This window comes from Schistocerca cancellata, chromosome 6, assembly GCF_023864275.1.
Source record: "Schistocerca cancellata isolate TAMUIC-IGC-003103 chromosome 6, iqSchCanc2.1, whole genome shotgun sequence".
Classification (NCBI taxonomy): Eukaryota; Metazoa; Arthropoda; class Insecta; order Orthoptera; family Acrididae; genus Schistocerca; species Schistocerca cancellata.
In genome coordinates this window covers 630,553,298-630,565,481 of record NC_064631.1, presented here as the reverse complement: position 1 = coordinate 630,565,481, position 12,184 = coordinate 630,553,298, and the positions used below count along the sequence as shown (strand labels likewise).

At 43.1% G+C, this 12,184-nt stretch overlaps 1 protein-coding gene across 2 annotated transcripts in view; it reads right to left on the bottom strand.

The window, feature by feature from the left end:
* The window catches only part of LOC126088110 (luciferin sulfotransferase-like), an 88,225-nt gene that overhangs the window by 64,219 nt on the left and 11,822 nt on the right, over nt 1-12,184 (bottom strand). The gene's annotated exons all lie outside the window — the stretch shown is intronic.

Below are 12,184 nucleotides of genomic sequence, written 5' to 3'. Positions count from 1 at the left end.
CTGTCTGCTGCCCATGGTGGTTATATCGATCTGTGTAGAAGGGAAAATAAATTACAAAATAAAATGGAACACTACTATTTATTCGGATTGCGTAACGCTTAAGTATCGTAAATCATATACATCCATTTTCTATTGAAACTAACGAGAGTTGTCTGCGCAAATGCTAAGCTATAGAGTTTTTCACGCATAGAACTTTTTCGAAAGATACGTGCCGCTTAAGCAGAAGCGAGAGTCGGCTAACTAGCACTATACGAGAGTAGGGCGAAACCGACAGTGGCCTTCCAAGAGTTGAGACTACCACAACTTCCCACCTATCGAGATCTGTTGAATCTCTGACCATAAAATTTATGCGGGAAGAAGCAGGAAACGAGTCGAGGGTGAGAACTCAGTTGTTATTTGCCCATAAATACAAACTCAGCCACATCTTTAAGTTATTCCTAGTTAGCGCTCTCAACAAATCATCATCCATTTGGCTTCATGTTTTACATTCAATAAGGGATGCACGCTGTAAAACGTCGGCTCCCGCAAACGGTCTAGCTTGATAATGTGGGCCATATAATGAGAGTATGCAGTTAAGACCTGACTCTACTCGTGAGCACTGGTTGTTCGTCGCTCGCTGGGCCACATTACGGTCATTTAAAGCCTACGCGCAAAGTACATACTTAACCTCCACTTGCAGGCTACCCACGAACTACAGTGTGGCAGTGCCTGGATTTAAGTGGAAAGACAGACAAATTGAAACGGTTGAATGTAAAATAGAGAGAGCTAGTAAACACGTGACTGACTAAAAGCATTACTTTCCGGATATTACACATGCAAATTGAGGTTTATGGGCTTTTCTGTGCGCTCTTATTCATACGTTTCAGTATCGTAGCAGATACTGTACACCACTTTCGAAATGAAGACGCAAATCATGAACGGACTGGTGGTATGGACAATGGACGCTAAAATGAGGAAGTAAGTGATAATGAAGACTGTTCTGAAGATTTAAAATCATCGGTAATAGCTCTAGATGATAGCGTAGGTGTACACGAAACTGCCTGTCACTTTCTGGAAGACTAAAAAGAAGAGAATCTTTCACAGCTGGCCAGAAGATTTTTAATTATTATAACAAAAACGATCTGCAAATGAATAGTAGATAGGGTAGAAAGCAAAATACGCGTGTGTAAATGATTTCAAAGCTCAAAATAATCTATCTACATAAATTTAATATCGTATGCTACAACGTGACGGTACGCGACGTTAACTTACTGAGCATGGGACGTTATAGCCACAATACAAGTGGGCCCAATTTTTAAAAAAATAATCGGTTACGTGGGTGTACGTATTCAACAGGACTTCTATTGTCGTGCGGAAGGTAACCCCTCTTATACAACAAGACAACTAGGTATAGTTACGAAACAGTCTTATTTACTGTGTGTGAAGAATTTTTCAACGAGACCCCAGCTACTATGCCTATGTGAGATTTCGTTAGGCCGACATTTTAGAAATCACGCATGGTCGTCCTCCTATCAAAAAGGGACGAAAGACGACAAGCTCGCGCAGTGCCCGCGTCAGTAATACTGTACATAACATGCCAATGGTATCTGCAGATCGACACTAGCTGCCACCTCTGTTTCTACTTTTAAAAGAAGCGAAGTGCATTCAAGGGGTACGAGAAGAGCAAAGTTTGTTTTATGGGGATCATATTTTAGCACACAGGTCATTTTATAGACTGGGAATACTGACAGATGTCGCGAGAAGACATGTTTTCTGAAATTATACAAGATTACAGAAGATTAGTTGTCAGTCCGTAATATTTTTCTGGTGACAAAACCTTGTCGCTGAATGAAGAAAATGGAACTAAAGAGCCTGCTGTTTCCGGAATTACGATAAAACCAGGTGGAATGAGATTGCCTTCTGGTTTGGAGTTGTCACAAGTCTGGATTGGTCTTCACATTGACCGCATCCAAGGCTCTCCATTGCGGGGAGGGACTGTCTCAAATAAGCCCGGACTTGTTTCTGCTGTCAGAGAATGACTGGAAACAATATATTAATAAACACTCTTTGCTAAAAAAAATTACTAAATTGTTTAATTCAATGGACATTAGAGAAAGCAAATGCCACGCACAATTAACCGCTCCCTTGTACAAGTATTTTTTCCGCAACTTCCCGCGAAATATTGGTTTGAAACTGTTCACGTGCTATATTAGCCTGTAACTTCTATCAGTCTTCTTTACTTTGTACATTTTTATACTGCCACCATTTCTACCCGTGACATCGTCCGCTCATAAAAGACGCCGGCTAGGGTGGCGGCTCACAGAGCTTTGTCGTCCTGCCGGCACAATTGATTGCAGCAAGCGACAGTGTCATGTGGCGCGTAACAGCACGTGCTTTTATGGCAAGACTACGATTACTTTGATTCTACCTGGCGTGCCAAAATGAAATCTTTATCACATTTTAAGTTAGACCTGGAAAAATACAACTGGGAATCTCATCGTATTCCGTACATCAGTTTTTGCGCCTACAGACATACACACAAAAATTCTGAAAGTTATATTTTTCGCTTCGATAGCTGTTGCATAAAACACCCTCACATTCAGTTTTCTTAAAGACCTCCTACCTACAGCCATCTTTTATCATATGTGTAAATATACAATGCAGTGGATACCACTGGATGCATCACTCAAAGAGTACCGGCTTATATGCAGCATTTCTATGTACAATATTGAATGATTTTCTTTGCCAATGTCTTGAGTAGTCGAGTGGACGTCACTCCAGATCACCATGCTTTGAAAAATTGTTAGAGGTACCGTTAAGTAGCATGAACTAAATGTCACTAAGAAGCAAATGCTAGCCATCTAGGTTATCCCTGACACACCGATTACCCCGTTCTCCATAGTGACACCATAAAACTCAGTTCGCAGGGTGTGTCTACATTAGTGTTAACAACAATGAACGTAATTTTCAGTTCCACTCATACAACGACACTTAGAACCAAGGACTCCGCTCATTTCTTTTCTTTTTCAGGCTGCCGGTTGTTAAACAACGTCTCGTTTATGTTATAGAAGTAGTTTCCCGGAGAAATCATTATAGTTTATATAACGACCGACTCATGAGGGGATTGCCAGCAAGAAATATAATAAGTCATCTTCGTAAGAATTTTAATGAGCCTGTTAATATAGGTGGAGACGTACAGAGCTTGACATTTTTGCCAGGCCAATATGAGGTCGCGAACATTAAGAAATCCCTGATTTCGAGCTGTTTTATTGCGATTCGCGGGTAACAATGTGACGCGGTCACGCACCTTCTATAAGCAACAAGCCCCAACACAATATACAGAGGTCAGCAGTTCAGGGCCAGGGAAGAGTCGAACAGTTCGGGAGTTCCTGCCAGCAGATGAACCTCGGGTGTCCGTCAGCCGTGAGAGACAGTTATGTGCGTAGAGGATTCTATTCAGTTAAGCTTGTAGACTAAGAGGACTTAGGTACCTCTGGACTGCGGGTTGTTAGTCTCTTACGGCTTTCTTGTACCTATGGTCACCTACAGTGTGACGTGTAACGGATCCTGAGTTTTCGATCTGAGCAATATGTAACCGGTTGCTTATCATGATTCGAGCCAGCCAGGCTATTTGTTGTAGAAGTCTGAGTATCTAGTCAGCACCATGTATGTTCCACGATCACTGAAACTGCGAACCATTGTCTTTGCCCTTCGATAAGTTCATGGAAATTCGGTAAGAAGCAAGAAAATCAAAACCAAGATACCACTCAAGAGCTCTTTTCTTCATTTCCACCTCCCTAGCCTGGTACCCGAGTCTTTCTTTCTGTCTCCAACCGTGGAGACCCCATAAACCTGAGATATACCCTGCTGCCGAATTATTCCCTTACACCAAGCCGCTCGCGTACCAAGGAGTCGGGAGACCTGACAAATATCACGTCGCTTCGTATTTGACTGACGGATTCACCCTAAGCATGTTGCGACCACCGTCGGATCAGGAAGCTAGATTTAATGCTGCCTTTGGGCTTATCTAGGCGCTTCAGTCTGGAACCGCGCGACCACTACGGTCGCAGGTTCGAGTCCTGCCTTGGGCATGGATGTGTGTGATATGGTTAGGTTAGTTATGTTTACGTAGTTGTAAGTTCTAGTGGACTGATGACCTCAGGTGTTAAGTCCCATAGTGCTCAGAGCCATTTGAACTATTTGTTAAGTGCGACCTTCTTAATGCAATAACTGGTTTTAAGGAGTTTAATGAAGTGGCTATGTGAAGTAATTGATAATTGCTATGCTTAAGGTTTCTATAAAGGCCTGACAAATTAAGTTTTTTATAACTTTCTCTTAAGGGACTGTTTATTTGAGTACTGAGTACGTTGGATTTCTAATTGTATTTACAAAGCTTTATCTAGTGGCTCGTCCACAATTTGTAACTGTCGAATTCCTTAAAAGGCGTAATGTCAATAAACTATCTTGATTATAAATTGTGACTACCAACCATGATTCCATGCCGCTCCCTCATTCATGGTATCTATGGTATGATGGGTAAGTGTTATACAAATAGGGAACCACGTACCAGTCACGTTTGTTGCTTTTAATCTTATGGGAATCGTTATGACACTAGTATCGACTGCAAAAAGCGAAAATTCTGCTTAATGAATGTTAAGTGAATTGTTATTCACATATTTGAAGAACCGTCATCTAGCCCTTGGTCTATGTGTAGCAACTTTCACTAGCTATCGTAACGTCCTGGGTCAATAGTTTGACCCCCGTCATTGTTTAAATTTCCATTAGAAACTATATGCAATGACAGTCGATGGCGTTCGGCATAAGAACTCACCTCCGTTCTGCCCGCTGCTCTGCCAAAGAGAAGCAGGCAGAGGTCCAGAGCACTCCCTCGCCTTTGGGGTTGGAATCTGCCCCAAAAAGGTTTAAAAATCAGCAAGGGTTAGCGCAGTGAGGATGCAGAGGGCACGAAACCCTCTGCCTTAAAGACTTATTCTAAGGACATATGACCTGTAATTGAAAAAAAATGTCTCGGTGATCCCTCCACTGGCAAAAAATTGCGGACTAGTCCGCCATTCGGATTTCTTTTGGAGTCTGTAAAAGGGAGGTGGCTATGACAAAATGTCTGAATAACCAACGAAAGGGTAACGTTTTGCGGATCGAGTCGTGAGATGGTGGTGGTCAGTGAAGTGAAATGAGGAGATGACAAGGATATCTGGTTAGATGAGTCAAGAGTAATACCAAGAGAAGTAGAAAATAAACGGAAGTAGGATTCGTTATGAGTAGGAAGACATGGCAGAGAGTGTTTTACTGTTAACAGTTCATTGCATAAGAATCGACAACAAACCAACACTGACAACAATAATGACTAAACGAAAACAGATTTGGTTGTAATGTTGAAATTTCTGTTTATTTAGTCATCAATTACACTCTTCTGGCCTAATTCAAGGCATCTTCAGGTTGGCATCGTCAGGTTTGAATGTTCATAAACAATTTATGGACATCGACGATAAAACATCCTTAAAAATAGATTGCCTTCAACGTGTGTCAGAAAAGTAGTTGAGGAAAATATATGCTCCCATCATGTATTAAAAGCAAATCGTCCTATAACCTTGCCAGACGTGTAATGTGGTCAGTAAATACAAGGCAGGATGAAACCTGTACAATCTCTCATATGATAAATCTGCTGGAAGCGACGTTCTACATCCTGCGAAGACATACAGAGTCAACAATTTTTCAATTGTGTACGCCAGTGTTGTATGCCGAAGATGAAGAGATAGAGAAAATGTATGACGATACTGAACAGGTAATTAACTACGTAAAGTGAGATCCAAATCTAATAGTCAAGAATCACACATACTTGGAAAAAGCAGTGATATACGGGAAGATTCTGGTTTGATTACTAATAAGATTTGTAATGATGAATAGCGGGTTGAAGTGTAAGAGGCTAGGGAGGAAGAAGCAATGCGTAGTGAGGTGGGGTACGGAGGTACTAAGGGACGAAGAGATACGTTTGACGTTCTCTGAGGCTATAGATGATGCAATAATGGATACCCTTGTGCGCAGTTCAGTTGGAGAACGATGGACCAATTTTAGAAAGACAACCACAAAGGTTGGAAACAATAACATGCATACAAAGAAGGATGTAGTATTTCGCTCCTAATATTCAATCTGTACGTCGAAGAAGCAATGACGTAAATAAAAGATAGTTTCGAAAATGGGATTAAAATCGAAGGTGAAAGTATACATTGATAACATTCGCTGATAGTACTGCTATACTCAGTGAAAGTGAAGAAACTTTACAGGACTTGTTGAATGAAATGAAAATTCCAATGAGTACATGTATATGTATATGTATATGTATATGTATAGAGAGTAAATCGAAGGAAGACGAAAGTGAAGAGAAGTAGCAGAAATGAGAACAGAGATATACTTTACATCGGAAATGGGAACCACGAATAGACGACGTTAACGAATTCTGCTACGCAGGTAGCAAAACACCAGTGATGGACGGAGCAAGGGGGGCATTACAAAGCAGACTATCACAGCGAAGAGGGCATTCTTAACTGAGAGAAGTCAGCTGGTATCAAACATTGAACTTAGTCTCAGACATAAATTGCTGCTAACGTACGTCTGAATCACAGAATTGTATGGTAGTGAAACGCATTTGAAATGTGGGGTTACAGAAGAACGTTGAAAACTAGGTGGATTGATAAGGTACGGAATGAGGAGGTTCATCGCAAAATCGACGTGGAATGGAGCTAACGGAAAACACTGGCAATAAAAGTCAACAGGATGATGGGAAATATTTTCAAGATATCACTGAATAATTTCCATGGTGCTAGAGGGAGGTATAGAGGGGTACAACTATAGAGGAAGACAGAGCATGTAATACATAACGTTTATAATTGAGGTCCTAATTTGCAAGTGCTGCTCTGAGACGAAAAGTATGGCACAGGGGAGGAATTTGCCTCAACCCACATCTATCTAGTAAAATGAAAGAAATAAACTACGAATCATCCAAGGAGTTGCAGCGCCCACTATGTAACGTGGTATAATTAGGATTTACATGTAAGACATGTAACCAGATTCAGCAGAAACACAGGGTGGTATATGGCTATTACTTCATTAAAATTAAGATAAAAAATAGCTTCATTGCATATTGGACTGCCTGGTAGGCTTAGATAGTAATATACGGGATTTATAAGGTGATGTTTCCTTGCTCAGTGCTACACAGTTATTTTTATTCATTTATTGTGTCAAATGTGAAATGAGTAATATACACAGTCAAAGTTAAAGGAATTTTTCTGTAGAACGTTGGTCTCTGAAACCACTGTTATTCTTTGATAGTTTTGTGTGTAAGAGGGTGTACTAAAACAAACGAAGATGGATGTTAAACTAAACTGTAAGAATGTATTTTTTACGGAAAATTCTACATCTACATCTACATCTACATCTACATTTATACTCCGCAAGCCACCCAACGGTGTGTGGCGGAGGGCACTTTACGTGCCACTGTCATTATCTCCCTTTCCTGTTCCAGTCGCGTATGGTTCGCGGGAAGAACGACTGTCTGAAAGCCTCTGTGCGCGCTCTAATCTCTCTAATTTTACATTCGTGATCTCCTCGGGAGGTATAAGTAGGGGGAAGCAATATATTCGATACCTCATCCAGAAACGCACCCTCTCGAAACCTGGCGAGCAAGCTACACCGCGATGCAGAGCGCCTCTCTTGCAGGGTCTGCCACTTGAGTTTGTTAAACATCTCCGTAACGCTATCACGGTTACCAAATAACCCTGTGACGAAACGCGCCGCTCTTCTTTTGATCTTCTCTATCTCCTCCATCAACCCGATCTGGTATGGATCCCACACTGATGAGCAATACTCAAGTATAGGTCGAACGAGTGTTTTGTAAGCCACCTCCTTTGTTGATGGACTACATTTTCTAAGGACTCTCCCAATGAATCTCAACCTGGTACCCGCCTTACCAACAATTAATTTTATATGATCATTCCACTTCAAATCGTTCCGCACGCATACTCCCAGATATTTTACAGAAGTAACTGCTACCAGTGTTTGTTCCGCTATCATATAATCATACAATAAAGGATCCTTCTTTCTATGTATTCGCAATACATTACATTTGTCTATGTTAAGGGTCAGTTGCCACTCCCTGCACCAAGTGCCTATCCGCTGCAGATCTTCCTGCATTTCGCTACAATTTTCTAATGCTGCAACTTCTCTGTATACTACAGCATCATCCGCGAAAAGCCGCATGGAACTTCCGACACTATCTACTAGGTCATTTATATATATTGTGAAAAGCAATGGTCCCATAACACTCCCCTGTGGCACGCCAGAGGTTACTTTAACGTCTGTAGATGTCTCTCCATTGAGAACAACATGCTGTGTTCTGTTTGCTAAAAACTCTTCTATCCAGCCACACAGCTGGTCTGATATTCCGTAGGCTCTTACTTTGTTTATCAGGCGACAGTGCGGAACTGTATCGAACGCCTTCCGGAAGTCAAGGAAAATGGCATCTACCTGGGAGCCTGTATCTAATATTTTCTGGGTCTCATGAACAAATAAAGCGAGTTGGGTTTCACACGATCGCTGTTTCCGGAATCCATGTTGATTCCTACATAGTAGATTCTGAGTTTCCAAAAACGACATGATACTCGACCAAACACATGTTCTAAAATTCTACAACAGATCGACGTCAGAGATATAGGTCTATAGTTTTGCGCATCTGCTCGACGACCCTTCTTGAAGACTGGGACTACCTGCGCTCTTTTCCAATCATTTGGAACCTTCTGTTCCTCTAGAGACTTGCGGTACACGGCTGTTAGAAGGGGGCAAGTTCTTTCGCGTACTCTGTGTAGAATCGAATTGGTATCCCGTCAGGTCCAGTGGACTTTCCTCTGTTGAGTGATTCCAGTTGCTTTTCTATTCCTTGGACACTTATTTCAATGTCAGCCATTTTTTCGTTGGTGCGAGGATTTAGAGAAGGAACTGCAGTGCGGTCTTCCTCTGTGAAACAGCTTTGGAAAAATGTGTTTAGTATTTCAGTTTTACGCTTGTCATCCTCTGTTTCAATGCCATCATCATCCCGGAGTGTCTGGACATGATGTTTCGAGCCACTTACTGATTTAACGTAAGACCAGAACTTCCTAGGATTTTCTGTCAAGTCGGTACCTAGTATTTTACTTTCGAATTCACTGAACGCTTCACGCATAGCCCTCCTTACGCTAACTTTGACATCGTTTAGCTTCTGTTTGTCTGAGAGGTTTTGGCTGCGTTTAAACTTGGAGTGAAGCTCTCTTTGCTTTCGCAGTAGTTTCCTAACTTTGTTGTTGTACCACGGTGGGTTTTTCCCGTCCCTCACAGTTTTGCTCGGCACGTACCTGTCTAAAACGCATTTTACGATTGCCTTGAACTTTTTCCGTAAACACTCAACATTGTCAGTGTCGGAACAGAAAGTTTCGTTTTGATCTGTTAGGTAGTCTGAAATCTGCCTTCTATTACTCTTGCTAAACAGATAAACCTTCCTCCCTTTTTTTATATTCCTATTAACTTCCATATTCAGGGATGCTGCAACGGCCTTATGATCACTGATTCCCTGTTCTGCACTTACAGAGTCGAAAATTTCGGGTCTGTTTGTTATCAGTAGGTCCAAGATGTTATCTCCACGAGTCGGTTCTCTGTTTAATTGCTCGAGGTAATTTTCGGATAGTGCACTCAGTATAATGTCACTCGATGCTCTGTCCCTACCACCCGTCCTAAACATCTGAGTGTCCCAGTCTATATCTGGTAAATTGAAATCTCCACCTAAGACCATAACATGCTGAGAAAATTTATGTGAAATGTATTCCAAATTTTCTCTCAGTTGTTCTGCCACTAATGCTGCTGAGTCGGGGGGTCGGTAAAAGGAGCCAATTATTAACCTAGCTCGGTTGTTGAGTGTAACCTCCACCCATAATAATTCGCAGGAACTATCCACTTCTACTTCACTACAGGATAAACTACTACTAACAGCGACGAACACTCCACCACCGGTTGCATGCAATCTATCCTTTCTAAACACCGTCTGTGCCTTTGTAAAAATTTCGGCAGAATTTATCTCTGGCTTCAGCCAGCTTTCTGTACCTATAACGATTTCAGCTTCGGTGCTTTCTATCAGCGCTTGAAGTTCCGGTACTTTACCAACGCAGCTTCGACAGTTTACAATTACAATACCGATTGCTGCTTGGTCCCCGCATGTCCTGACTTTGCCCCGCACCCGTTGAGGCTGTTGCCCTTTCTGCACTTGCCCGAGGCCATCTAACCTAAAAAACCGCCCAGCCCACGCCACACAACCCCTGCTAACCGTGTAGCCGCTTGTTGCGTGTAGTGGACTCCTGACCTATCCAGCGGAACCCGAAACCCCACCACCCTATGGCGCAAGTCGAGGAATCTGCAGCCCACATGGTCGCAGAACCGTCTCAACCTCTGATTCAGACCCTCCACTCGGCTCTGTACCAAAGGTCCGCAGTCAGTCCTGTCGACGATGCTGCAGATGGTGAGCTCTGCTTTCATCCCGCTAGCGAGACTGGCAGTCTTCACCAAATCAGATAGCCGCCGGAAGCCAGAGAGGATTTCCTCCGATCCATAGCGACACACATCATTGGTGCCGACATGAGCGACCACCTGCAGATGGGTGCACCCTGTACCCTTCATGGCATCCGGAAGGACCCTTTCCACATCTGGAATGACTCCCCCCGGTATGCACACGGAGTGCACTTTGGTTTTCTTCCCCTCCCTTGCTGCCATATCCCTAAGGGGCCCCATTACGCGCATGACGTTGGAGCTCCCAACTACCAGTAAGCCCACCCTCTGCGACTGCCCGGATCTTGCAGACTGAGGGGCAACCTCTGGAACAGGACAAGCAGCCATGTCAGGCTGAAGATCAGTATCAGCCTGAAACAGAGCCCGAAACCGGTTCGTCAGACAAACTGGAGAGGCCTTCCGTTCAGCCCTCCGGAATGTCTTTCGCCCCCTGCCACACCTTGAGACGACCTCCCACTCTACCACAGGTGAGGGAGAAGCCTCAATGCGGGCAGTATCCCGGGCAACCACAGTCGTAGTCCGATCGGGGGATGCGTGGGACGAGCTGGCCGTCCCCGACAAACCCCCATCCGAACCCCCACAGTGATGCCCATTGGCAACAGCCTCAAGCTGTGTGACCGAAGCCAACACTGCCTGAAGCTGGGAGCGAAGGGATGCCAACTCAGCCTGCATCCGAACACAGCAGTTGCAGTCCCTATCCATGCTAAAAACTTGTGCAAAGAACGTCTGAACTAATCTACAGAGAGCGCAAACAAAACGACACAAAATTGAAGCGGTTATTAAAATACAAGATTGCCTAGTAAATGCAGTAATGCTGCCACTTGTGCACTGCTGACACACTGCTCGGCGGCGGAAGGAGACTACGCGATTTAACACTATTCGAGTACTAAAACGTGATGCTACAACTCTCAAATACTATAATACGCCCGAAATTTATGAATTAAACAATGCAAGTACCAAAAACACGCAAAGAAATTAAGAATTAAACTATGTAACAAATGAGTGAGCTAGGAGTATACGACTTGCTGCTGCAGCTGCTTATCCAACGGCGGCAGGGAGCACACTGACTGTGACCAACCGACACTGGTCGTTCAAAACAAAAACAGATGACAGACGACTACGCGAATTTACACTATTCAGGTACTAAAACGCGATGCTACAACTCTCAAATACTATAATACGCCCGAAACTTATGAATTAAACAATGCAAGTACCAAAAACACGCAAAGAAATTAAGAATTAAACTATGTAACAAATGAGTGAGCTAGGAGTATACGTCTTGCTGCTGCAGCTGCTTATCCAACGGCGGCAGGGAGCACACTCTGCTATTGACTGTGTGGGTCACGGTGTTTAAATGAAAGCTACTCGTACAGTGCTAAAACTAACAGCTCCAATTTCATAATTTTCTTACGGACTGGTACGTTCGACGCCTATTTGTTTCCATCCCCGAGAACATGGCGGAGGTCGGTTCAGTTCACTTCACTGTGGTCGCGGTGTTGTCTCTCTAAGTTATTCAGCCTCATTGACAGGTACCAGTTACGTGATTTTTTTACTCTTTCCGGGACACAAGCAAAATTAAAAGACATCGGAGTGGCTTCATTTG